The following is a 27,667-nucleotide window of genomic DNA, read 5'->3' as shown; positions in this document are numbered from 1 at the left end:
GGGAAGCAGGTGCATTGGATGAAGCTCTTAGAGAGGTTATTTCAAAGTCTGACACCACTGCAGGCAGGCCCTCTCTGTTTTGCACGTCCATAATACACTTCTTCCGCTGACGGTACTTGCAGAAGGACCTCATTTGAAGAACTAAATGCACTTGTAGGCTGAAATGGGAGGGAAAGCATATTTTGCAACATGCTCACAAATTTGAGCTTGTCTGCAGTGTCAGGATGGATGGAATTGAGAACGTAGCACATTGCCCTCAGCCTGCTAGAGGATGGACAACAACTTTCTACCACACTTATTTGGCAAGATTTCTACCCCATGTTAACTCAGGCTCCATGGTAAGCAAAACTGTGGTTCTCTGGGATTAGCACTAACCACAAGCCGTGCTATCACACACAGCACTTTAAGCCACGGTTAGAGCCGCTAACCCTGCTGCAGACAGTCTGACTGTGGTTAGTGAGTGAGCAGGGTTTAGCAAAGCGCATCGCACAAGTCTCCTTAAACACTGCTTCTTAATCAAAAGCCTTAACCAGCATGGCTTAAGGTGTCTTCCGAACAGGCCCAGTGTCTCTTTCTGCTTCACAAGTAAGCCCAATCACGTGGCTACGACTGTGCAAGGTTGCAGTGCACTAATTTTGAGAAACCTTCTCATTAAAACGCAGTATGAAGCTCTGTGAATCTCAGTGGATTTTAAATCAACCAAGAGTACATAGCTGATGACTATGTCACTTCAAATATAGAAATGGATTAGGTCGACGTGATTGCTCACGTTATCACTTCCCTGAAATTTGATTCCAGGAGTCAATCTTTGGCATTGTTACCTGGCTGTTTTCCACGGTTTGGTGCTAGGTGATAACAGCATTCTTGCTCCTGAGAAGGTAAGATGTAATAGCTTTATGGTAGCATGCTAATAATATAGAAGCTATGATTCCTAGCTGTATTGTACAGTGCAAGATAAGCAGCTGTTTTCTGATCTGGTAGCAATTTTAAAAACTCACTTCAGCTTGGCATCTGGAGGTGGGGGAGAAGAACCCGAAACCTTTTGCAATATATTTGAAGACCTGTTAGCAGGAATACTTGGCTGTGAAAGGAAATTCTAGTAAACGAACGCAGCCGCTTCTTCTGGAAACGTGCCATAGTTCATTACTTGGCATTTTCAAATGAACTCAAAGGTTTTATGTCATAGCTTTAGAAGTGGAAAACTATAATATTGCTCTGGCTTTAATGCCAAAGTTCTCAAAGTAAAGCAAAATGCTTGCGTTATCTTACCAGTAAGAGTCAAAATCATAATTTTGAACATTGACTGTGTTGGATCAAAGGGTAGAATGAAGCTACAAACCTGCTGTGTAAATCTGGTTTAAAGTCAAAGAACCATAGAACCAATAGCTGGGCAATACAGAAATGTGATAGATAGATAGATAGATAGATAGATAGATAGATAGATAGATAAATAGGGAAAGCAAGGCTGTTAGAGTTGCCCATCAACAGTTGGCACTTGGGTATCAGACTGAGTAGGCACACAGCTCACCTAGTCTTCAATATTATGAGATATATAGAATTTCTATTTAAATTATAGGAATTGTTTCTAAATTTGTACCAGTATGCCTCTGTATACCAGTGCTGGGGAACATGAGTGGGAGAGCGCTATTGCACTCGTGTCCTATTTGTGGGCTTCCCACAGGGAGCTGGTTGGCCACTGTGTCAACAGAATGCTGGACTAGATGGACCCTTGGCATGATCCAGCATGGTTCTTCTCTAGTTCTTGCATACATTTTCGCTGCATGTAAATGTTGCGTGAATTGGTGTCGTCTTTTTTTGTCGATGCCTAAGTGACCACCTTAACTGGAGTTGGGGAAGGCTGAATTAGAGTTTTGGACTGAGCTCCAATCTCCACTCAGTCACAAAACAGCCAGTCACAATCTCATCAGCCTAACCTACTTCATAAGATTGTTGTGAGGATAAAAGGGAGAGCAGGAAAAACCATATATTGCCTTGTGCTCCTTGGAGGAAAGATAAAAGTAACGAACAAACAATACAATAAAACCTTCCTGGCCCTCATCTATACGACCACAGGATTGCTCCTCATTATTTTTTAACCCAATTTTTTGCAGCTTCGATCCTGCTCACAGAGCGTCACACTGCAGCATTGTTAATGTGCATCTCCATACAATTGCGAGCGGGCGGACTGGTCTACCTCCATGATCTTTTCCTACCTCCTTTTATTTCTATTGAATCTCGCCTTGAGAAAAGGGTGGTGGTGGTATGGAAAGCCATATGGCGGGCGGACTGGTCTGCCCCATGTTCACATACAGAGATTGGATCAGTGGTTGAATTACATGATAATGCGCACATTCTTGTTTTAATGTGATTTTAGATTGTAAGCCTCTAGGCAGGGTATCACTGTTTTATTTGTATATTTTGTACAGCACCAAGTACATTGTTGGTGCTATATAAATGAATAATAATAATAATAATAATAATAATAATAATAATTCGCTACGAAGGAGAGATGAGTAAATTTATTTATTTATTTATTTATTACATTTATATACCGCCCCATAGCTGAAGTTATAAATTCTATTTGAGGAGCTCCGCATATTCATATAGTCAAACCAGAATGGGGAGAAAGGAACGAGTCAGTAGAGGAGGAAGCGAGAGGGGGATGGAACACATCTCCTCCCTCTCACATATACAACAAACCCAGGGAGAAAGGAACGAGGAAGCGAGGAAGAAGCCAGAGGGGACTGTCGCTGCCCATTCCCCCTTTGTTTTACTAAGCTCTATCTGTGGAGCTCCCATAGAATTCAAACTGAAAATGGCGAGCACAAAGAGACGAGGCAGCCGATAGGTGGGAAGGCAGGAAATCGACCAATCAGATTGTCATACCCTCAAAGCTCCGCCCACTTGTCAAAATGCGATTTAACTCCCCCAACAACACATAACCATAATGTGGTGCAAACTCGGATGCTGACCTAAATGTTGCAGTAAATCCCAACTGCGAATATGTGCATTATCGTGGTTAAAAGACGATGCTGCGGTGAATGGAAGGCTGTGTCACGTGTCCTAAAATGGGAATCTGTGTGTTTACTTCAGTGTAAAGAGCCCATGTAGATGTGCCCCTGGTCTTTGCCTACTGGGATTCTCCACAAGCTTCTGTATGAGTCATATACATTCCTTGCACTGGTTACCTTCTAACTGCACTAGCACAAGGTAAGTGACTTGCCTTGGCTCTAGATTATTGTTACGCTGGGAATGAAGACATCAACCCATTGTCCTCCTCACTGTTTGCAAGTTTGAAGACTGGAATCTCCAACTAACAAACTGGGACAAACACTTCTGCCATTTATTGGGTATCTCTGTTTTTTGTTTTTGTTTTTTAAATCCATAATATGTTGCCTTGGTTATTTTGAATACGTAAGTATTATATATTGAAAACACTTTTCTACACTGTAATTCTGGCTGAGCCCTAATACTCTGACGTTTTACTATTATGACATATCTGTGAAGTGGGAAAGGATTTGCAATATGCAATTGAGCGCAGCAAGGCTCCAGTTTGAAATCTAGACTTTGTTCAACAAGTGCTGTCAGAATTTATAGTCGAGCTCCTGTTTTAATATGGATTTAAATCCCATTTATACCATGCTCCTGTCCATTTATATGCTAATATTTATGACATAATCATTTCTTTATAGCTGCTGTATTTTTTATTTATTGCATTTTTATACCACCCAATAGCCGAAGCTGTAACTATCCTTCATAAGCGATGGCCTGTTGTTGTTGTTGTTGTTGTTGTTGTTTTAAAAATAAAAACAAAAAACAGGACCTAGCAAAGGGAGTAAGAATGCATCACAAATTAAGGAAAAGGCTGCCAACTGGAGCAGCCTATCAGTGTATAATTAAAATCAAATGCAAATCAGCACCAAAAGTTGGATGTTAATGCTTCACTGCAGAAACCATTAGTACTGTTATGGGAAAACCTGTTGATTTCATTCTTGTGAGATGACTGAAGACAATAAAGAAAGCAGCAGATTTAATAGCCATTCCGGGTTTTAATTAATTTGGGCATGATCCAGCCAATGGAAAGTGCCTTTAGGTCTCCCTAGTTAAGTGCTTTCAACTATTTTAAGACTACAATCCTATACAGCCCTATACTCAAAGGGCTTCCTTCTGAGCAGATATGCATAGGATTGCATTGGAATTCTATATTTTTAACTCAAGGCACCTGAAAAAAGTGGTGAGTGAGATAAAAGACACTTCCCTTGAAATGTCCTCCTCAACCAACACACCCACACTGGGCACTTTAGAAACCTAGGGGCTGTCTATACATGGGCAAAGCCCTGTGTTGGCTGCGGATATGTGCTGCGTCACTTATATGATGCAGACGCTGCTGCCCCTGCACTGTTCAAATTTGGCGATGCAATAGCAACAAAACTAGCAGTTTGCCACTGACATTTGGTGGCAAAACACTATGGAGACTCAGAAGTGCCACATATAGGCCATAGCTAGACCTAAGGTTTATCCCTGGATCGTCCAGGGGTCAAACCTGTTCATCTAGTGACACACAGGGGATCCAGTGCTCAGGCAGGGGTGAACCCTGGATGATCCAAGGATAAACCTTAGGTCTAGCTGTGGCCTTAGTTTGTTTTCAGGCTACATGTGGACTCTTTAAATCTATGTAGCAGTTTGCCATAAATATTAGTGGCAAACATTTTTTGGTTGTTGCGCCCTCCCCCAGGGAAGTCCATGGGTTAGAAATCGGCTTCTGGACTGTCCAAAGTTGTCTCTCCCTGCTTTAGACAAAGAATCACTGGCTATGCACTCATAGGGCTGTGTATTTGTATGTGTAGAAATCAGAGTTCAGAAACTTTGTTTGTATGTAGAAAATGTCCCTAACCATATTCAGTTTCTGGTGTTTACAGTATAGATAGATTCTGGAAAAACTCAATGTCCAGAGACTCAAAGTTGACAGAACTGTACTAGATGACTCAATGATCTCACTTGCTATCAAATATCTTTAAATATTTGAATCAGCTTTTAGAAGATAGTGAACTAGAAGAAAAAGTGGAATACACTGGTGCATAGATTAGAAAGCTGGCTTCTTGGCTGTGGTTTTCTAGCTTAAGACACAGAAAAATGTTTGAGATGCACAGTACCAAAGAGGGGAAGCTTTGCTGTTAAGAAGTAACCAAGATTCTTCAAACCTTCCAGTGTTATTAAACCTCAAGGCTGTTAATCCTACCAAATAGCTTTTGCCTTCTGTGATGCTTCCGTGGCATCTTCCTCCATATGAATAAAATAAGTTGTTTTGTTTTTTTTCAATTTCAAAAATTACAAATGTGGTACCCAGACAAGTCCTGACTGAACAAAACAATCCTAACTCCCAAGCAAAAAATCAATTTGAGAAAAGCAATTTATATTTTTCTCAGAGAGATTGTACTTTTTGATTGCAATGTTAAAAAAAAAAAAAAGCTTTCTTGCAGGCTGTGGCTTTTACAATGAGCGTTTTTATTTATTTTGATACAAAAAACCTAACTAAATTTAATTTTTAAATAAAGTAGCGTGATGAAAGCTTCTCTTACCAGTACAGTATTGTGGCAGATAACGTCTCAATAATAATAATAATAATAATAATAATAATAATAATAATAATAATAATAATAAACAAAATTGCTGTTGTAATGTTTGCCTAAGTCATGCAAGAAGTACTTTTCTCACATAAACAGTAAGGGCACATTACTATGCGTATTTAGACAGAAAAGAAGTCACACAACTCCCAGCATTCTCCAGCCATCAGACAAGTGCTACTGTGGGCATTTTTCACATGCCCGCAGAACAGTATTCTTCATCAATTTCCCATGCTCTCTCTGTCTTTGGCATAGCCACAAGGGGTTTGCAAGCTTTAGTTTCTGATTTCAATTAGCCACCCCAGTTTAGCATTACTTCTAAACCCTACATTATGGTTAGTCTTTACAAACATTTGTTGCAACAAGTCAGCTTCATAAACCATGGTTTGAAGCTGACTTGTTTAAAAAACAAAGGTACGATAAACCGCAATTTAGGGTTCGGATGATATAACATGCTATGGCTAATCAAAACAGAAGTGAAAACTTCTGAACTCTTCCTCAGGGCCCAGCTCATTCCTATCACAACAAGCCATGGCTCATCATGACATCGAGATGCAGTCATTTTATTTCCAACTGAAATTCAAATCCATTAGGAGTAGACATAAAGAACATTGCAAACAATAATTTAGAAACATATGAACATTTACAAGAGGAGGGGGAAACCACACAAATATGAACACAACGCAGATATCTACCTTATCCCCATAGACAGATTCTAGGATCCAACTTTGCTTCCTGGTTGCATTAAAGTGCATACTGGATCCTTTCTGCAGCCTGGGTGTCAAAAACCTGGAGAAGGAAAAAGAATCCATGTGAAACAAAACGAACGTTCCCGCATCATATCATTGGTAGATTGCACATAGAATATGATGCAATGGGTGAATGAAATGAACAGAGACACAAATGAAGAACAAAAGAAATACACTCCAGATAATGATCAGCTAAGTTTTTGTAATGTGCCCAGAGAACATTAGTTATGGGCAGATAAGAAATGTAATAAATACAGTATAATATAATAATATTAGTGCAACACATATTAAATCATTTCTGCCTACCATCCTCAGCCACAAACACAGCAGAGTAAGTGATCAATGTAGCTTGTTCCAAACAGTTGTAGATGCACAAGGTTTTCATATATTGGACATTCATTTCGCTCAGTGCTTGGAAGTATCTTGAGGTGCTCCAAGTTGCTGGGTTGCTAAGACCCCTGTGGAACCATTGTATTGTCCTCTCCATTATTGAAGAGAATAAAGCAGCAATCAGTGTGTTTGGCTAAAAGTGACAAAACTTCACAGCCACTTATGTGTGAAAAGCACACTCTTTACCAAAGAACATCGCACACAGCAGCAAATGCACTTAGTTCACTGAACCGTTGAGTCAGTTTATAGAATCCAATCACATAACTACACAAAGTGAAGGGACAGACAGTCCATCAAATACAAACTGTACATGTTCTCAAAAAGATGTGTCCTTTGGTTCACAACGATTCCAATCTTCTTGTGACCCTTCCCAGTGGTTACCCTGAGATGCTCCCTTTTTTTTATACTTCAGCTTTCCCCAACCTGGTGCCCCTCAGACGTGTCAGATTGCAGCTCCAATAATTCCCAGCCAGCAATGGACAATGGCCATGCCTGATGAGAATTATGGGAGCTGCAGTCTAAGGGGCACCAAGTTGGCCAAAGCTACTGTACAGTTTGTTACTTCTATAACAGAGTGCAGGTAGCACAGGTAATTACATCCTATTTAATAGTGCTTAAGTGACAAATAACACTGAGCAAATAGTGGTGAGAAAAGATGAAGTTCTCAAACATATTGACAAATTGAAAGCAAATAAATCACCAGCCCAGATGGTATCCTTCCTAGAGTTCTAAAAGAACTCAAATGTGATCTTCTAGCCAAAATATGCAACGACCCTACGCTCAGCCTCTGTACCAGTGGACCGGAGTATGGCCAATTTAACACCAATTTTTAAAAAGAGATCCAGGGGGGATCTGGGAAATTACAGGCCGGTTACAGGCATTATTAAAGGCAAAATTAGTAAGCGTATAGAAGGACATGTCTTTCTGAAAGTGACAACACGGCTTCTACAAAGGTAAATCCTGTCTCACTCATCTTTTAGAGTTCCTTGAGAATGTCAATAAACATGTAGACAGGGCTGATTTGGTGGACATTGTTTAAGTGGACTTCCAAAAGGCTTGGAACCTGCCAACTCCTAATTTGTAGTATACATTTTACCCAAATGTTACAGTGTGTGGGTTTTTTTTGCTATTAAAAGATATTCATAAAACAATACAACGGACAATACAATACAGGAAGAAACTGTACAAGAGGATTAAGCATTCACAATTTACAGAAGGGAAGGTCCATAGCTCAATTATTATAATTTATTATAATTTATTTATATAGCACCATCAATGCACATGGTGCTGTACAGAGTAAAACAGTAAATAGCAAGGCCCTGCCGCATAGGCTTACATTCTAATAAGTGGTAGAGCATATCTCAATGGTAGAGCATATACTTTGAAGGCCCTGGGTTCGATCCCCACCCTCTCCAAGTAGGGCTGGAAAAAATTCTGCATGAAACCCTAGACAGCTGCTGCCAGTCAGTGCTAACAATACTGAGGGCTCATCTACACCAGGCAGGATATTCCACTATGAAAGTGGTATGGAAGTGGTATATAAAAGGCAGGAGCCACACTACTGCTTTATAGTGGTATTGAACTGCACTGACAATTGTTGCGGCCCATTGACACATACCATATACAGCTTTCATACCACTTTCATAGTGTTATATCCTGCTTGGTGTAGATGTGTCATGGCCCCCAACAGTTGTCAGTGCACTTCAGTACCACTATAAAGCAGTAGGGTAGATCCTGCAGTGCACTTCAATTCTGCTATAAAGCAGTAGTGTGGCTCCTGCCTTTTATATACCACTTTCATACCACTTTCGTAGATGAGCCCTGAGCTAGATGGACTCAGTAAAAATCAGCTTTCTACACTCGTAACATCCAGGAGGGATTGTAGTTCAGTGTTACATCACCTGTTCTGTATGCAGAAGGTCCCAGGTTTAATCCCCTGTTTCTTCAGTTAGGGCTGAAAAAGTTTCTACCCAAGCTGCTACCATTCAACAGCAACAATACTGGGCTAGATGGGATCAGTTAAGGCAGCTTCCCGTGTTCCTATATGCCCAGATGATACCTAGGAACTGTTTTAGTAACTATTTAACCTAAAATACCCACATATAGTTTTCTGTGAGAGGCTGGAGGCTTCAAATGAGCACTGCTTTCATTAACAAAGCAATACTGTAGTGTATAAGCAGTGTATGCCTCACTTTTCCTTTTTGGGAGACTAACTCGCCATTTCCATCTCTCAGGCTGTGCATTACAACACAGCTCTTGGTACTATGGCTCTACAGAGAGATTATTAGAGGCATTCCACTGCCTAATTCCTTCTACTCCCGCTGCAACGAAGTAGTCACACATTTATGAAGCAAGTTCTTGTTGACCGGTCAAAGGTGGAGAACAAGGATCATTGGGGATCCAGATATATGCTTTTTCCAAATCCCTCTTAAAGTGGGTTTAAACAGGTGACATGTTTCATTAACATTTTTCCTCCCATAAAATTCACCCCTTTTCTGGTGTCGCTTTTGCAGTTCTTTTTCTAATGCAACCTGTTTGGTCATTTTTGTGTAGATTTTATAGCAAAGTATAATGTTGTCTACCATTATTCCCATTATCCATGCAACATTATCCATGTTCAAATGGATACTGTTGTTTTATACTGTTATTTTTATATTTTTGATGGTTTTAAACTCTGTATACTTTTTAATGTTCACTGTTTTTAACTTTTGTAAACTGCCCAGAGAACTTCAGCTATGGGGTGGTATATAAATTTAATGAATAAATAAATAAATAAATAAATAAATAAATAAATAAATAAATAAATATTCTAACTACAGCACTTTTTCACAAAAGCAGTAAGTTTACAACATTTGTGGACTAATACCTAGTGATCATTTTGATATGGAGGCATGCAATGTTGCACATGCAATTGCCAATTAAGCATGACTCATACAACAACCATGCATTTTTTCCCCACAAAAGCCACCAAAACTCCCACATCTTGGCATTAAAGCCAAACATCTATATATTTGTTCCTCTTTGTACATCTTTTTTTGGACAAGTCCAGCACTCTATCCAATCCACATTAGCCCTTGTTTGACCACAGTAACCTACTTAGCTTATACAAGCATCGTAATATGATCCTTTCCTTCTCTGGGGAAAAATTAAAGAAAAATGTTCCATGTGCACTGGTACTAGCACTGAGTGATTGGGACTGTTTAAACTGGACAGATTAAAAATGTTGGCGTGTCAATTTCTGCAAAAATCCAAGAAGAAGACTGAACAGGAGTGGGGGACCTGTAACCCTCTAGGATCAGCCTTCCTCAACCTGGGGCGCTCCAGATGTGTTGGACTACAACTCCCAGAATGCCCCAGCCAGCTGGCTGGGGCATTCTGGGAGATGCAGTCCAACACATCTGGAGCGCCCCAGGTTGAGGAAGGCTGCTCTAGATGTTGTTGGACCCCAACACTGATCAGCCCCAGTCAGCTTGTCCAACGATCAGGCAAGATGGGATTGGGGATAGTTAAGAAATTTGCTCTGTTGAGGGGTTTTGCTTGTTTTAAATGGATTTACCCAGTAGGTACCTCCCAAATCCCCAAAACAGACTTGGGGCCTGTCTACACAGAGTCTTCGGGGCGCCTGGAGTGCGTCTGCAGTGCGCCCCGAAATCGATAATGTAGACAGTACCTTAAGTGTTCCAAGAAGAGGAGGAGGAGGCGGTGGCCCCGCACCGCCCCTCGCGGGGATGGAGTGAAGAGTTGCCGGGCCCGGCGGCCTCACCGGGGAATCGGCTGCGTCCTTGGCGCCGCCCACCTGCCCGCCGGCCTCCTGTTGCCGGCGAAAGAGCCACCCGGGCCCACCCGGGTCGGAGAGCTCGGCGGCAGAAGCCACCGCTGGCTCTGAGCTCAATTCCCCGGCGAAGCCGGCGGGCCCGGCAACTCTTCACCCCGTCCCCGCGAGGGGCGATGTGGGGCCACCGCCTCCTCCTCCTCCTCTTCTTGGAACGTTTAAGGTACTGTCTACATCATCAATTTCAGGGTGCACTGCAGACGCACTCCAGGCGCCCCGAAGACTCTGTGTAGACAGGCCCCTGAACACAATTTGCAGTAGGAAATCCATAACTTTCCGAGCTTGCAATGCATTCATTAAACTCCACACATCTCAAAAATGTGTAAAGATAACTGTATACTAGGGTTTTAAGGAATTTTTGTTAAACCAGTTCCATTTGTGTTTCGCGGACTGGGAGGTATCTTTCGTTCCATCGTCCACTCATTAATGCAATCGGGTTTTTCTCAATTTCTCGAACTTGCGCGAATGTGCAGTTCCAAAAATGCGCATATTACCACAAAATGTGCAAAATGAACAAAAAGTGTATGGCGGGAGGGGGCAAAATCCACATCTTGGATCATTTCCTCTCTCCCACCCCATATTTTTCTAAAAAACAATTCTAGAAAGTAAAAAAAAAATGGTCCACAAATCCGTGTGACTTGGATAAAGCTGGCCTTCTGCAGAATCTGCAGGCCGAAGTCACAGAAATGCCAAGTCAGTTGAATCCATTGCAGATTTCACCAACAACTCTACTCCATATATTCCTACAGTGCTCACAGTCATGGGTGTATGCTTACAAAATGCATTCATTTGAAAACTGCATTAAAAATAAGTATGAATTTCTGCATGGGGAAATAACCTGTACAGAACCAGGACAGAAGGCATCTAATGGTGGGAAAATGTGAAGTCTGAGCTTGACAGATGTGCACATCCCTAGATGGGAGTTTTAGTCCAACAAAATCTGTAGGGCGGCAGGTTCCCCACCCCAATCTAGAATTTCCTTCCACAACATCTCCTCCCCATGTTCCAGAACATCTCTCTTTATCCAGAATATTTTCGGGGTTCCAACATGCCTCTTGGAAGGTATGAAACAGGGAGCAAACCAGCACCACATTTCTCCTACAAACCTGAGCAAAACCAGGTATGTATAAGTGTATTTTTTCACTCCAAATAGAGAGCAATCTTTTGGTGTACGGATTGATTTTATAAAGTCAGATAAAACATTATGCTTATCTTGATAGCCGGAGCACAGCTAGAGGCATTTACTGATGGATGATGGCCGGTGGCAAATGCACTACATCTCACAAAGTGTGAATTACAATGTCTTTGTAATAGCAGAGCAAATAGATCAGATATGAAATGGACATATGAAAAGAGAGATTCTACCCTGTGCAAGCTGTGACAGACAAAAATGGAAAAGCTGATAATTTACAAGGAGCTGAAATCAATTCAAAATAACCTGGTCTACACCCATCATTCACACACATGCATTTTCCAGGAAAAATGGGAACTGTCCTTACTGTGAACATCTCTTCTCAGATCCTCACAAAGGGCATTCTTAATTTTATTTCATTGATTTATTTTTACATGTATATCCCAATTTTCTCATCCAGGGAACTCAAGGTGGCTAACATAGAGCTCCATCCGACGAGCATTTTATTGCACGCTCATTACTGGGCACTCATGGAGTTTGCTCAGGTCCCTCACATGACGTCGTCTGCCTCCCACATGCCTTCTGCCCCTTCTGGCCTTCCTTGTGCCACACAAAAAGAAAACCTCATTAAGTCCAATGTTTTTTAAACTCGAAATTGCTGCTCTCTCCTGCTGTGTGCAGGAGAAGCAGCGCCATTAGAACAGCAGACTCAATGGGCCTTGTGCTCATTCTGTACTCCCTCTTTTGAAAAGAGGAAGTAACTGAGGAACGAAAACACGGGCGGAGAAGTGAAGGTAGGGAACATGTTAAACCCCAGTGTGATGGAGCTTATCTCTTTCCTGTCTCTTTTATCCCCACAACAACATTATGACATAGGTTAGGTTAAGAGTCACTGACTGGCCCAAAGTCACCCCATGAGGTTCATAGCTGAGTGGGGACTAGAACACAGATCTCCTGAGTCCCAGACAAACACTCTAACCACTACACAACACTGCCCTCTTGGTCAGGAAGGTGGGTGTGTAGTCCATTCTGATCATTCCAGTTGCAAGCAGGGCATTTATGGGGAGGCGGAGCCACGTGTTTCTTTTCGTGGAGAGGTGCTGCCCTGCTCTCCCAGTCTATACTGGCAGAGCAAAGAAACCTCAAAAGCCCTACTGAAATAAAAGTAGGAAAGGACGGAATGCATGAGTCCTGCCTACCAGCCTACTGTGTGGCAGTGGCAGAAGCTGCAATTCGCCTCCCCGCAGCCTCAAGTATAATCAACGCTTTCTAAAGAAAATGGTGGGTGGAATGCCCTCTGTGAAGCTCTGAGAAGAGAAATTCACAGTAAGGAAATTTCCCATTTTCTCCAGAGGTTCATGGAAGGCATTCCTTAACCTCAGGGCATAGCAGAGCAGGTATGGGCAAGCTGAAGGGATCCTCTGGCAGAAGAATTAGGCTTTGCAGAAGGAGACCCCTCCTGTGCGGCAGCCTCCATGGTTCCTGCGTTGATCAGTTCCAGAAACCAAGGATGTTTTAGCCAGTGAGGAGCTATATTGATCACCTCTGCTGAGGTTCTCCTGATCTTCTGGATGACTTTGGACAGAATGGAATTGGTGGGAAGGCATACAGGGGAACTGCTGGCCAAGGTTTTTCTAGAGCGTTTGTTTCTCCAGGAACTTTGTGAAGAATTTTGAGACCTGAACGTTTTCCAGAGTTGCAGACAGATTCAGTAGTGGTTGCCTGAACCCCATTGTTACCTGCCAGAACATCTCAGGATTGAGAGCCCATTCCAATTCCTTGGGGGATGTTGAACTCCAGTCCACCATGATGATAATCATCAGTTCCAGGTGAAGAAAAATGTCCCCCCAGAGTTGCTCATTTATGCTCTAGGTGCATCCACAGAGAAGGCTCTCTTACTGAACCCCAACCAGCCATGCCTCAGCCACCACTGGAACATGAGGTACATCGCCCACAGCAACTCTTAGGAAATGGGCTGGCTAGTATGGAAGGGAACAGTCCTTCTGAAATCCTGTCCCAAGCCATCTGGGGTTTTTAAAGGTAATCACATCTTCATTGAATTGTGCCTGGAAATTCACTGGCGACCAGTGAGCTGCTATAAAAGGGGTGCACTATATTCCCATGGGAAAGCACCCACTAGCATCCCTACTCCTGCATTCTGGGGCAACTGAAGTTTCCAGAAACCCTTTAAAGGTAACCCCATGTAGAGTGCATTGCAATAATCCAATTTAGGTTATTGTTGTCATGGCAACTACCAATTTTACTTGTTCTCTCTCTCTATAAAAAAGGATATATATTAGTCACCTATGCAGCTAATTAACACTGCTCAAAAAGACTTCCATTTACCCCAGTTTGCATTTGAAGGTTGGCTAATTTACAGATGGTCAACATGCCATTTTTTAAATATCTAGGATAAAATGACAAGAATTACAGATTTGCACCATTTATTTTAAGGTGCTGCGAATCAATCCCCTTTTATCTTCACTAAACACAGCTGTTCACAGCAATTTCAGTCGACTTCACTGGGAAACAGCACCAGCATACAAGATAAAACTTACTAATTTTGCACTTGCTTCAGCTTGTTGACTTTAATTCACCAGTATTAGAAATACTTTGCATTCCTTCACTTCTTTTAAGGCTTGCAGCTGCTATGTCCCGTGCGAATGTTTTGTGGGAATTTTCCTGATTTTCTCTAGTATGGGGGCAATTCGTGACTCCCTGGCAGTGCAAATACATGCCTTTTGTTGCCACTGCTTTTATTAAAAATTACTTAAGTGGTTACGACAATGACATGCTAAAAGCTAAAAAAAAGGGGGGGATGCATTGTTCACCATGAGGGAATAAATGTGCCTGTAAGGCGGGAGAGGAGATAAACACCCAATGATCTGGCTTATCTGTGTGGGAACCAAGAACTGGGGCTTCTCCAGATGCTTCCATGCTTCAAATGGGAATTTCCGCCCTGCATGACATATCATTATTGGCTCCAAAGGCAACTCAGAAAGGGAGAATGGTTTGTTCATGTGGTAGAATATTCTTCAGCTTATGCACTGAAAAACTTCCTGGCAGCCTGTCGCAGCTGGAACATGGGGCTGCCTAGCATTCTCTACATTATTATTCTTTTCTGCTGAGAAAGAGAAAACTAAATGATGGCAAAGCACGAGTCCCCGAGCTGCCAGCCAGTACAGAGTTTAGAAGACAATGTTAGGAGAAATCAATGTTCTTCCGACATGTCTTGTAGAAGGTCATTTCAGAAAGTCAGTTTCAAAGTCAAGTAGGAATCAGATTGGAATTTGGCAGGGGGAGAGACAGAGAGACTACCACTATTTGTAGCCTGGGAAGACCCCGGTTTCAGTAGACCTATGTAGGCGTTTGCCACCTGTTTGCGAAACAGCCTTGTCTGCGAGGAATCCATCGTGGTGGCAAAACGTCTGTTCTGTTTCGTTGCCCTCAGCAGATCCAGCTGTGCAGTAAACCTATTTATTTATTTATTTCTATATTGCCCAATAGCTGAAGCACTCTGGGCGGTTCACAAAAATCAAAGCCATAAGAACAACGTAAAATATAATATAAAAGATTAAAACCACAATATAAAACCACCGTACAAAAATGCAACCACAATAAAACCGATACAGAGATTTAAAACACAGTTTAAAGTGCAGATTTGAAAAAGCAGAGTTAAAAGACTTGGGCCTCCGCTAGATGAGGGGGGTCGGGGGGGAGGTGATCTCGCGATTTTATGATCTCGAGATCGTCACCCTGGTTCACACGCGGCGCACAACATTGCACCCGCCATTTTGGGATTTTCGTTAAAGTAAGTTTTAAAAAAAATTCCCTGCTCCCCCCACCACACCCCGATGGGCACAGAGCTCCTGAGGATCTCTGTGCCCCATGCCCGGCTCGCGAGGAGCTGAGACAAACCGCGACACCGGACCACAAGTTCCGCGGTCTTGGGATCATCCCGAGACCATGGAAAAAGTGGGCTACAACTGTAGGGATGCACATTTGGATGCACAGGGACGATCCCGGGGTGAACACCGGGTTATCACCCTGTCTAGTTATGACCTAGGGTTGCTAAACTGTTAAAACACTAGGAAAATAAAAAAGATCTTCACCTGGTGCCAGAAAGAGTACAACGTAGGTGCCAGGAGAACCTCTCTTCAATGTACAATTGTGATCTCAGTTGCCTTCTGGAAGGAAGGATGGACGGACAAAAATGGAGGTATGCAATAGGAACAGGTTTTGGAGCATGTCCAGTAGAGAGGGGAAAGAGCTTGAAAAGGATCTTTATAGAGGTCTTTTTGGGAAGTGTGGATAAACTATGTTGATTTGTTTTCATCTTATTTAAGTGTATTGACATGTATGGTAGCAAACTGCTTTGTCCCCCCTCCCCACAGCAAATATTTTGGATAAATTAAAGTTCATTGAGAGCTGCTTTGGGCACATTTGACTGTAGAAAGTGGCATATAAATAAACAGAATGTATAAATAAAACAAATGTTAGAAGATGGTCTATCTACTTTGGATTCTCCCTCTCCTGACCCATAGAATTGCTATGCCAGTCACAAGATTGGGCATAAAGAGAACCAATCTGAACTGCTTCTCTGCTGGGCATAATGGCATGCAGAACCCGAATTATTTCCATAAGCAATTTTGGGCTTAGTTGTTCGCTGACTAATTAAACAAACTTCATGCTGATGACCAGAACAGAAAGCAATGGATTTTGCAGTGTGTCTCAGCAGTTAATCCCTCTGCATGAAACGTATTTATTTCTATTGTTGCCACTTGCCTACTGATTCCCAAATCATCTATGGGCAGTGATTCCCAAAACGGTGTGAGGTTTTAGCAGTGGGGGTTTCCGTATGGATCTCCATTAGAAGTTTCACAACAATGCATAATGTCAAACTTTACTCTCTGGTGGTTTACGGCATAGATCTGGGCATTAATAGCACCTCCAGATTACATTCTTATCAAACCACATAGTGTTCCCCAAACCACAGTGACAACAGTTATTTCAGTTTTCCACACTTTAATGAGTCAATGAGGACTAAACTGCTGGCCAGAGGTGATTTGCACTCCATTTCTAATGATGAATCTCTACTGGGGATAAGTCAAGCTGAAATTTTGTGAATAAATGCTGTAGGAACAGGTGCAATGTTGCTCATTTTGGCTCGGCAAGAGAGTTTATGACTTGACTGAAATCATTTGTGGAAACTAAACCATGATAATGTTACAAAGTAGCTCTCTTGTGAGTGAGCAGTACTTACTCCATCTTGAGGCAGCCAAAAAGCCAAGATGACTTCATCCCTCATCTCCAGAGATGGGACAAAGACACAGGAATGGGACTGAGAGCAATCATGTAAGGCTAGATCAAACAATTCAGTTTCTAATAGACCTCCAAAAATGCATTCTCCAGAGGCAAAGGTGGGGGTGAAATTGAGCATAATATGAATGCTGGATGGCAAGAGTGATATTTTGTAAAGTCAACCAACTGCAGTGGGTCCTATTGTTGACTCCAGCCTGGACAGTCTTTTAAGACAGTCATTACCATCCATGGTCACCTTTTGTCAATAGAATAGAAATAGTAAGACTTTGGTTTCTGGCAAGTACAGCCATAATCTCCCAAGCACCTTCTTTTGTTATGGGATGAAAAGCCAGCTCAGTCTTTCTCCCATGACAAGTAGCATCCCTTCCAGTGCTTATGAGCAGTGATGTCACTGCTTTTCTCTAAATTGTATATATAAAAAACAACAACCCAGGTTTTGAGAGTCAGGGTTCTCCCCGGCCCCATTCTTCCCAGGAGCATGGGGCCATGCTGCTGGAATCACTAGGTGCCTTAGCGCCCTGCCAGGGGTAAGGTGCTACACACTACTGCCAAAGTTGCTGAGTCTTTCCTCCCAGAGAAAAGGCTCCTGCTCCTTCCTTCTTCGTCATCTGAGACAAGGAGTTGCAACACTCACCAGTTCATGTCTACAAGTCATACCTAGCAATATACTCAGGGAAAGGTATATTGCTTTTAGAGATTCCCTCCCCTTTCCCCCCTGTTGTGTGTGTATGTGTGTATGCTCTAATAGCTCCATCTGATGAGTGTTTCATTGCACGCTTGTTACTGGGCACTCATGGAGTTTACTCAGGTACCTCACATGACATCGCCTGCCTCCTGTGCACTTCCGTCCCTTCTGGCCTTCCTTGTGCAACAAAAAAACCCTCCTAAAGTCCGATGTTTTTTTAAACTCAGAATTGCTGCTCTCTCCTGCTGTGTGCCATTAGAACAATGGGCCTCGTGCTCACTTTGTACTTCCTCTTTTGAAAAGAGGAAGTAACTGAGGAACGAAAACCCAGGCGGAGAAGCAAAGGTAGGGAGCATGTTAACCCCTGGTGTGATGGAACTTTAAGTCTCAAAAAACACCTTCTTACAGTCTTGAAATTACTTTTAAGCTTCCATTTGCTCAGCTAATTCCCCCAAAACTAGCTTGTGCATTTGAATCTATTTAAACCCCAATAAATGTGCCATTGTGGCGTTATCCTCTTCAAGGGTGTAGATTTCTTTGGGTAAGAATTGCCTTACTTAGCCACAGATGCTCTATTGCCAATGTCTAAAGCTTCTTTAGAAGCGGGTGGGTAGGTCTCATTAGAATGTGTGCAAGTTTGCACACGGGTCTAATGAGAGCACATCACGTAACTGTAAAGAATACCATATAAGCCACAAACAAAAAGCTTAGAACAAAATATCTAAATTATTTAGCTATTTGAAGCACAAATATCAGAGGAATACAATGAAATTAAATATTACCCATTTTACAGCCAATAGGATTAGGCAGAATTTCTTCAGTTCTAGAGTAGATAGAAAAGTTTTAACTCCGACTATCCCCTGGTGTATAAACGGAGTGCAAAGGATGCCATAATACCTGCTTCAAAAAGGAGATTTTCCAAAGGACTGCAGAGAGGAGGAAAGGGTTTAATCCCTCCTTCATCCTAATAATCACTCTTTCCCCCAACTCAAGCTATTTACATGTTAAATGGAAAGGCACACTCAAAATGATGTATGGCAAATATAGTCTAGAATCAGTTTCAGAACACTAAACTAGCAGTCCTTAAATGTGAAACCAACCCTTATATTTGAGCTAGACTTAACTCAGATAATTGTTGATGACAAATTAAGATTTTGTAAATTACTTTGTGGTGCGAATTGCTATACAAGTAACAAGGTGCAATAGGAATACATTCACGGTAATGTCAGAATGTTGGATTATTTTCACAATGACATCAAGGCCTTATAAACACTTATAAACACTTACCTGGGATTAAGTTCCAATGAACTCAGTGGAATTTATTTGACGTGCACTGCAAAAGTGCTTTTCATAGCACAATCCTGTGCATGGCTACTCAGAAACATGTCCCACTGAGTTCAGTAGTACATACTCCCAGGTAAGTGAATATAAGGATGCAATCCAAATCTCTCTCCTGTTGTTTTTGCAATGTGTGAATGTTGTTCACCCAGGATAAAAAGAGGAAGAGTAGGGATGTATGAGAAATTCTTTACAGTTCGTTTTTGGTAAGGATTCATCCAATTTGTTCCTTTCGGACCAAGCACAGACCCAAAAAGAGCATTGATCTCATGCAACCAACTTCAAAATTATTTGTTTGTTGATCCTAATTATCCTTTTTTTTAAATCATCCTATGTCCTATGAGGAGTGCTTGAGATAACTCTTGCTAACAATGTGATTTTTTTAAAGCCTTCTTTGGATGCTTCAGTCAGCAGTTGCTCCATGGGTAGTATACAGCTTATTGGCAACACGTTGCAATATTTCCCGCTATACTATTGTGTGCAAAGGGATGTCAGATGTATAAGCACAATATATGGAAGAATATAAACTGAAGATGTATTGGCCGTGTTTCAGGTCCTGCTGTTTCAGCAGATGTTGACTAGCCTTTTCTGGTTGTCGGCGGAAGGGAAAGAAATCTCCTCTGTGTATTTGGGAAAGGTCAGTTGGAGGGAGAAACAATCCCAAGGTCCTTCTTTCTTTCTTTCTTTTTTTAACCAGAAGAAAAATGTGGATTCAATTGAAAGTTTTGACATGATTCATGGCCCAATGATTCAAGCAGATAAATAATGTGCTTAAACCTGCAGGAGGTTGCAAGAAGAACTGGATAGTAACAATGTCCATGCACAGGTTGCTATTTCATCTCATGCACTAATGAATACAAGCTGAACATGCTTACAAAACCAGTTGAAAATATGTCCAAAATGGTGCCCTACAGTGACTCACCACTGATCATTGCCTCTAATAAGCAGCCTACAGGTTATATTTCCAGATCTTGGTGCTTCAACATGGCAATTTACTACTTCCTTAGTAAGTAAAACATCTAGCACCTGTTACCATATGACTCCTCCTTAACCTGGGAAGTTTCTTTACCATGCCAAACCGAGGCCTTGCAACAGAACATCTGCCACATGCAAGGTTGTTATCCTACAAAGCCCTAAACTACTTGGGACTGGGATACCTAGCAGATCACCTTTCCTTATATACACCCAGATGACAACTATGATCCTCAGAGGAGGCCCTACTGGCCATTCCGAGATGAACGGAATGCCGCCATGAAGAAGTGGCGGGCCTTCTCTGTGGTGGCACCCACCCTCTGGAAGACCCTCCCTCATCTGGTTCGGGAGGCAGAAAATGTAATATCTTTTAAAAGACATACTTTTTTACACAGGCTTTCCCTGGTCTTTAATGTAGATGTTTTTATATTGCCTTTTAAACTTTTTAATGATTTAAATTTATACTTGTATTTTATGTTTTTTAATTGTGCACTGCCCAGAGATCTTCAGCTGATGGGCAGTACAAAAATGTAACAAATAAATAAAAAAAACTATATTGCTATGCTTCTGGTGGTGCAGTGGTAAATTCTGAATTGTGACAGTGTATATACACCCACCCACACACCGAAGAGCAGCAGGACACAGCACAATACCCAATTAATTAAGATCAGTATGATTGAAATCCTATGCACAGTGTCCTGGGAATAAATGTCTAAGAAACTGACATCCATGGAAATTACATGTAGTTAAGTTTGGCTGGATCATACCACCAAAATGTCATCTATAAATTAATACATCAGGTAAAGAATGCCATTGAATCATAATTCATAATGCCACTGTTGTCCCCATCGTAAGTTGACCAGACTAAAGGAAACCTAACAGCATTTCCAAAATTTAATAAAATTTGGCTCAAGCTAAATAAAACTAGCATGCTTTGAAAATCACAAAATAAACCCACAGTATTATAGGGACAGGGAGCTACAGTTACCATTCTTGGTTTTAGTGAAGACATCAATTTCATCAATTAATAGAAGCATGAGGCACACAAGGACACATGACTGCAGAGCAAAAGAATATGGAAGAAATCTTGTTTTTCTGGAATACCAATGTGATGATATTCCATTGGAATACAATGGAATACCAATGTGATATTATCTAATTTATTAGTATTGTCAAGACTTAATTGCAAAGAACCATCTCTACAATTTCATGTTTGGTTGGACTGATTTGTCAAAATGTCAGAAAGTTATTTGGCTGCTCCATGTCAAGGCCTTTACTGAGGTAAAGAAGAAATCAGAGCTTTCCAGAAGTATTATTAGCATGTTGTTGTTGTTGTTGTTGTTGCTGCTGCTGCCATGCCTAGGAGTAAGTAACAGCAGGCTTGCCTATACTCAAACAGGGTGGGCCCAACAGGGCCGGCGCTACCATTAGGCCAACTAGGAAGCCGCCTAGGGCGCAAACCTCAGAGGGGCGCAGTACTGCCCTTTAAGGGTCACAGTTTTATACAAATTAGCTGTTTTAAGAAAAAACATAATAAAAGGAAAACATAATAGTTGAGAAACTCTTCTTGAACAGCTGAATCGAAGTTGGCAAAAAAATTTGCGGGGGTGCAAGTAGCTTGCCTTGCCTAGGGCGCAAAATAGTCTGGCACCGGCCCTGGGGCCCAATGTGTCCAACTCTGACAGCTGGTAAGAGTGCTTGAAGGCTAAGACGTATTCCAACCCATGTGAAGCCAGGTGTATTTGCTAATATTAAATATAGTTATAATGTCTGTCTAGTAGTACCAGACAATTACGTTGTTGAGGTTTGCAGCTGGAATGCAGAGGCCGACTGCAAAAAGAAGGAAAACTAGGGCTCGTACATTCATCAACTCAAGCTTCAGCGAATGGATAGCTGTTTGGTGTGTCCTAAAATGTGCATATTCGCATTTACGTTGGGGTAAACAAGCCATATAGACAAGCCCAGGAACTGTTTTTCACACTGCACGTAGGTTCAAAAGCAGTTTGTGATGACATGGGGTTCTGAAGAGAACTTTAAAAAAAAGTTAAAATACATTTGCAGCACCCAAAATCATTCTTTAGGTCCTAGCATTTGTTTCTATTGGATCACAAAATGGGAGATTCAGTATTAAATGCAGCAGTATAGATGCTTTTGAATAATACATAACGGCACTAGCATTGTTTGTCTGATGAAAGTTATTTGTCTTTCTGCTTTTTGCTTTCTTCATGCAAATTTCCTTAGCACTGTGAATGAGTACAAAGATGCAGGTCCAGATAGCTCTAACTCCATTTTCTATATATAATAACTCTCCATATTATGTGTTAAAGTTGAATAAACATGGATAATATTCTGAATTGACTGCACTGTGGTATGGGAATATAGCTACTTTTCTTATGGAAATGAGAAAGTTGAGTCTTTTCTATGGAGACTTCCTTTACTATTAAATTTGGAGCATGATATTCACCCTAGAATACTGCAGGTAATTTATTCACACATAAATTTGCTGAAATATGCAAAGTGACAGCCCATAAAGTATCTCTTTAATCAACATTTCTAAACGTTTGTGGAAAATGGACAATTTAGAATATTAGGATGTTAGGACAATTCTGATCCAGACACCTGTGACCTGCTAGTATAATTCTGTTTCCCCACAGTAATCCTACAGAATTAAATTTCAAACCTCTGAGCTTTGAGGCAATTCAATATGAAATTTCAGGCCTGCTGCTGAATATGCAAGGGAAGTCCCCAAATGACTGCTCCACCAGATTAAGTTTGAGCATACATTTCTTTTAAAAGGAACAGAATAAATTGGATGTAGGAAGAGTCTTGACTCTGTATTGTAGGGACTACTGATTTGTTAAAAAATTAACTTTCCATTGGTTTTGCTTCTGTAATTCAGACCTGCACATTCAAGGGATGGGTGAGAAATTTGTCCGGCTTGCATTTTAATGCAGACTTCCCTAATTTTGCAATTTTGAACCGATATGTGAACTGAAACTCAGTTAGCCTTCAAACTTCGCAGTTTTCCAGATTTGCTATAGAATTCTCCATTCAAAAATGCATACACACACACACACACCCAAAATGTATACAATGGGGGAAATAATGTTTTAAATGCGTTAGATTAGGGGGGAAAGCTAACAAAAAGTGTATATATGAGGTAAACTTACATGCATGTATGTGCATAAAAATGCATACAAATGTTCCTGAAAACTTTAAAAAAGAATTCTCAAAGTTTGGGACAAACCAAATTTAAAATGGGGGAAATTCTGCAAGTTTATGCTTACCTCAGTCCTCGGAATACCCGCCATCACTTTCCCATTACCTGCCAAAGAGCTTACCTTGTGGAAAGGGAAAGGAAACAAGTGTTGGAGGTGCCTGTCCTCATGCCTGCCAGCTGCAACCTCAGACCATCATGCATTCAGTGGAAAGGTCTCAAGAGAGGATCTTCAGCCTGAATGTGATCAGGCACTGAACCAAGGGAGGCTGGTGCCTCCAGTTTCAGTCGGGGAGATTCCTATCTGGGTTTTTGTTACAACCAGCCTGAAGTCTAAAGGAGCTATCTAATCTCTCCTGTGGATAGAGTTCAGCACCTTAGATAGCTCTATTAGACTTCTGGCTGGTTGTAACTAAAACCGAAGTACTGAGTTTATTTGGGGGATAGGTTCCAACACCCTGAAAAGCTCCTTTAGCTGTGTTCATTAATATCTATCTATCTATCTATCTATCTATCTATCTATCTATCTTGTTTTAATGGCCCACAAATAATATTTACGGATGACAAACACTGATGAAATAATTTAACCTAACCAAGTAACTTGAAGATTTGGGCACTGCAGAGATGCATCCTCTTAATCCTATTTTAATTACCTTCATGATTAGATAGCTAATGATTTGTAATGAGATTGTGGGGGAAATGAACTGAATCAGAGTGTATTAAAATTGATTTATTGTGTAGAATTCTCTGAGGCTTGACCTGCTAGTGTTTACTTGGGCAAAGTTCCCACTGACGACAATGGGAGATATTTTTTCTGAATAAAAATTCCTAGGAGAACACTAATGCTGAATTATACCAACTGAACCTTGGCAGTGCAGGCTGGGGACTAGAGCTATCACCCACTTAATAATTAGGATCCTAAAATATGCTTGGTTATGAAAAGCAGTAGAGCTTCTGAATCATCTACATGTGTAACTCTCCAATAGTTTTGGGAGAGCTAACACAGTTAATGTAAGAATGACAAAACAAAATAAAACCTGGCAAGATGGCTGAAGACAGATTCACATAGCTGATCTTTAACTGGTCTGCAAATCAGCTGTAAGTGTGGATTAATCCACTGGAGAAATTAATGGCTGCTAATTGTTGAATCTGTCATGTTATTACCTTGCTTGCATTGGATGCATTTACCAAATGGGCTAGGAAATAACTCTGGTCAAACTTTGATTTTATATTTAGTAACAATAGCAACAACAACAACAACAACAGTGGAATAGAGCCGTGATTTCTGATTGGCACCCCTGTATCAAAGTTGCATGCTGAGAGGCAAAGACCAAGAAGCAAAACTTGGCCTGTTTCCAGATGGGTGGTTCAGGGTGCTAAAAATTGTTGATCTTTTATTGCAAGCTATCTGTGAAACTGCATTTGGCAATCCACACTCTTGGGAATAGTCAGGGGTATAGTGGAGACTGGGCTTGCAAGTTCACAGTGCCGGTGTATTTCTTTATCAGGGATGCTGACATCATTCAGATGCTGGAGAAATCCATGATGAATTTAAATCAGATTTCTATGAAGTTGAACTGCAGGTTTTTTCAAGGGATAAGCACAATTTCATTTGTTTGCACATGTGCATTTGCACAACTCCACATTTGTGCTAGTGTATATTAACCAACGCACATGTGCACACAAATGAAATTCTTGAACAGAAAAATTCGAGTCTGTCAATGAGTGGATGAAGGAATGAAAGATTCCTGACAATCTGTGAATCACAGACAGAATAGATTTAACATCACCTGAACATCCCAAAATGTCACTTAAATAAAAGTGTGTTAGAGCTAGGGCTTGCATGGACCTCCCGAACCGCTTCGTGGCCCGATCTGGAACTTTCAGATCAGGTCCGAACTGCTTTGGGTTGATCTGACCCTCCCCTGCTCCGCTCTGTGAAGCAAGATCTGGAGGGGCGGATCGAGATTTTGCCCCCTCTTCCCTACTTACTTGCCTCCCCGGCGGGTGGCAGAGCCAGGTAAGTGGGAAAGGGGGGACAAAATGGGGGCCAAATAAGCCCCCTCCCCCCACTTACCAGCGTTCGGAGCTCCGGATGGAGGCGAACTGCTTCGCCTCGATCCGCAGCTCCCCCGACCCAATTCGGATCTGCCTTTGGCGGAGGAGGATCGGGTCGCTCCGCTCCAGATTCACGATCCGAATCGGAGCGGAGCATAGCCCTATAATGAAGGGAAAATCCCACTTTCCACACACACCTCAGTTCAGACCTAGCCAGGTTGAAAGGCAGTTGTACTCACATTTGCTTGCCTTATCAGGGTTCCCCATCACACTGAGAGTTCACACGAGTAGAATTGCCTTTCAGACTTTGCCAATTGAACACAACAAGATCTGAACTGAGGAGTGTGAGGGCAGCCTGGAGGTATAGGGCCCTTGATCCTCTACTCACTTAAAGCCATCACATGTTCAGGCAAATGCCTGAACAGGGCTTGAGGCTCTGCAGGGTAAGGCAGTATTCACAGCAGAGTTATCAAATTCCCACTACTTTCTTGAAATATTCACTTCACACACAATTCTAAGTGCAGATGTCAGTCAGTCATGCGGACCTCAATGAAAAATGTTTAGTACCATCTAGTCAGACTGCGGCAAGCTATGAGGTTTTATTGATGACTGCATGATGAGATGATATAATGTTTCTCTTGCATAAATATACAAGAAATATAGGGCACAAATCTCGTAAAGTTTTATTTAAAAAGAAAGTTAAAAATTAGCCAATTAAATTAAACGGCACTGAAGGCAATTACATCTGAGAAGAAAAATAGCTCTAAGAAGAAGCAGGAGCCAGGATCAAGGGGGAAATGGATACCATCAAAACAACATGAAGGTGGGCATTTTTTGGGGGGGGGGGGTGATGTATTCAGTGATGTCAATTATGCTAACTTCTTGAGCGCCATTTTCTTGGTGGAAAGGCAGATTGCGAATCAAATCAATAAATAAAGTAGTGATGGGTAAACCTGCCAAGCTTGATTAAGAATGAGCCCATCTCAAACAAGTTAATTTGGCCTCACTTCAGTCCAGTGGAGCCTAGTGCCTCCAATGTCAGTGGGGCAGTGAATCCACTTGAGGTTTCGGTTAGAACCAGTCAGAACTCTAAATGAACCATCCAAGGTGCGAAGACTAGTTCTGAGTGAAACCCAGAGCAGATTCACCGCTCCACTGACATCGGAACCACCAGCCTCCACTGCTTCAGACTGGGCTCAAAATAACTCACTGAAGCCTGGACTAAATTAAGCTGCCTGTGAGCAGGTTGTTCAAGAGATGCACATCTATACCATTTTGATCCATGGGCTCCATGCAACACAACATGGAAGTGAAATTAACAAGGATTTAAACAGCACTGGTGTTTAAATGACCATAATAACCAGAAAGGTAGCATCCTACTTCCTTCTATATTGATTAGGGGCTCAGCTAGACAAGGGGGGCAGTAGGGCGATGATTTCATGATTTTATGATTGCAAGATCGTCACCCTGGTCTACACGTGGCATCAAGGCCACCATTTTGAATTTATTTTTTAAATGAGAAGGAACGCACGAGCGCTTGTGCGAAAACTGTATATATATATTTAAAAAAAACTCGCTCTCCCCCATCCCACCCCCGAGCTCTGTGCCCTGTGCCCAGCTCCTCATGGTTACTCACAAGGAGCTGGGACAACCTGTGATGCCCGGCCACATGTTCCGTGGTCTTGGGATCAGCCCAGGACCGCATAAAAACTGGGCTAGAAGGGTAGGACAATATCCCGGGGAAATGGAGGGATCATCCCTCCCTGCTCCTGGGATGCCCTGTGCATCATGTGAATGCACAGGGACGATCCTGGGGCGATCCCTGAGATATTGCCCTGTCTAACTATGGCCTAGGTCATCAGAGGCATGCCGTTGTACTGTGATCTCCTGTTATACCTACACCATGCACTTCCTCAAACTTATGCTGGAGCAGGTGGGGCTGCCTAGCACTGGAGGCCTCATGCTTAAGGCCTTGACAACACCCATTGTTGCCAGGAAGTACAGAATAGATAGTATGACTCAATCGATACTTATTACAAGATTCAATGTGAATTGCAAGATTCAATACCATGACTTTTTCCAAGATAGTATCTAAACTGTGGAATATTCAACCCAGCCTGAACAAATAATATATTCACCAGATAGCAGCATGATTTGAGGATATTCTATTTTGGTGACTTTCCCAGATCAACAATGACCGCGAGAATCAGGACCACGTAGGTTGACATGCATTAATAGGGACAGGCTTGTCAAGTGCAACATCTCAAACTATTGCCCCGCTCGTGCTCTTCGCTCCTCTAATGCCATGTTTCTCACCTGCCCAGGGGTCTCCACTTCCCTTGCTCGGC

The 27,667-nt window shown here is 41.8% G+C and overlaps 1 protein-coding gene across 4 annotated transcripts in view; it reads right to left on the bottom strand.

The window, feature by feature from the left end:
* The window catches only part of CALCR (calcitonin receptor), a 183,843-nt gene that overhangs the window by 111,442 nt on the left and 44,734 nt on the right, over positions 1–27,667 (bottom strand). For all 4 annotated transcript variants that reach the window (XM_063126597.1, XM_063126589.1, XM_063126615.1 and 1 more), the window contains one exon: positions 6,320–6,413. The gene's annotated coding sequence lies outside the window, so the exon portion shown is untranslated. The remainder of the gene's footprint in view (positions 1–6,319; positions 6,414–27,667) is intronic.

Source organism: Elgaria multicarinata, chromosome 1, assembly GCF_023053635.1.
Source record: "Elgaria multicarinata webbii isolate HBS135686 ecotype San Diego chromosome 1, rElgMul1.1.pri, whole genome shotgun sequence".
Classification (NCBI taxonomy): domain Eukaryota; kingdom Metazoa; phylum Chordata; class Lepidosauria; order Squamata; family Anguidae; genus Elgaria; species Elgaria multicarinata.
This window is presented reverse-complemented; position numbering and strand designations above follow the sequence as displayed.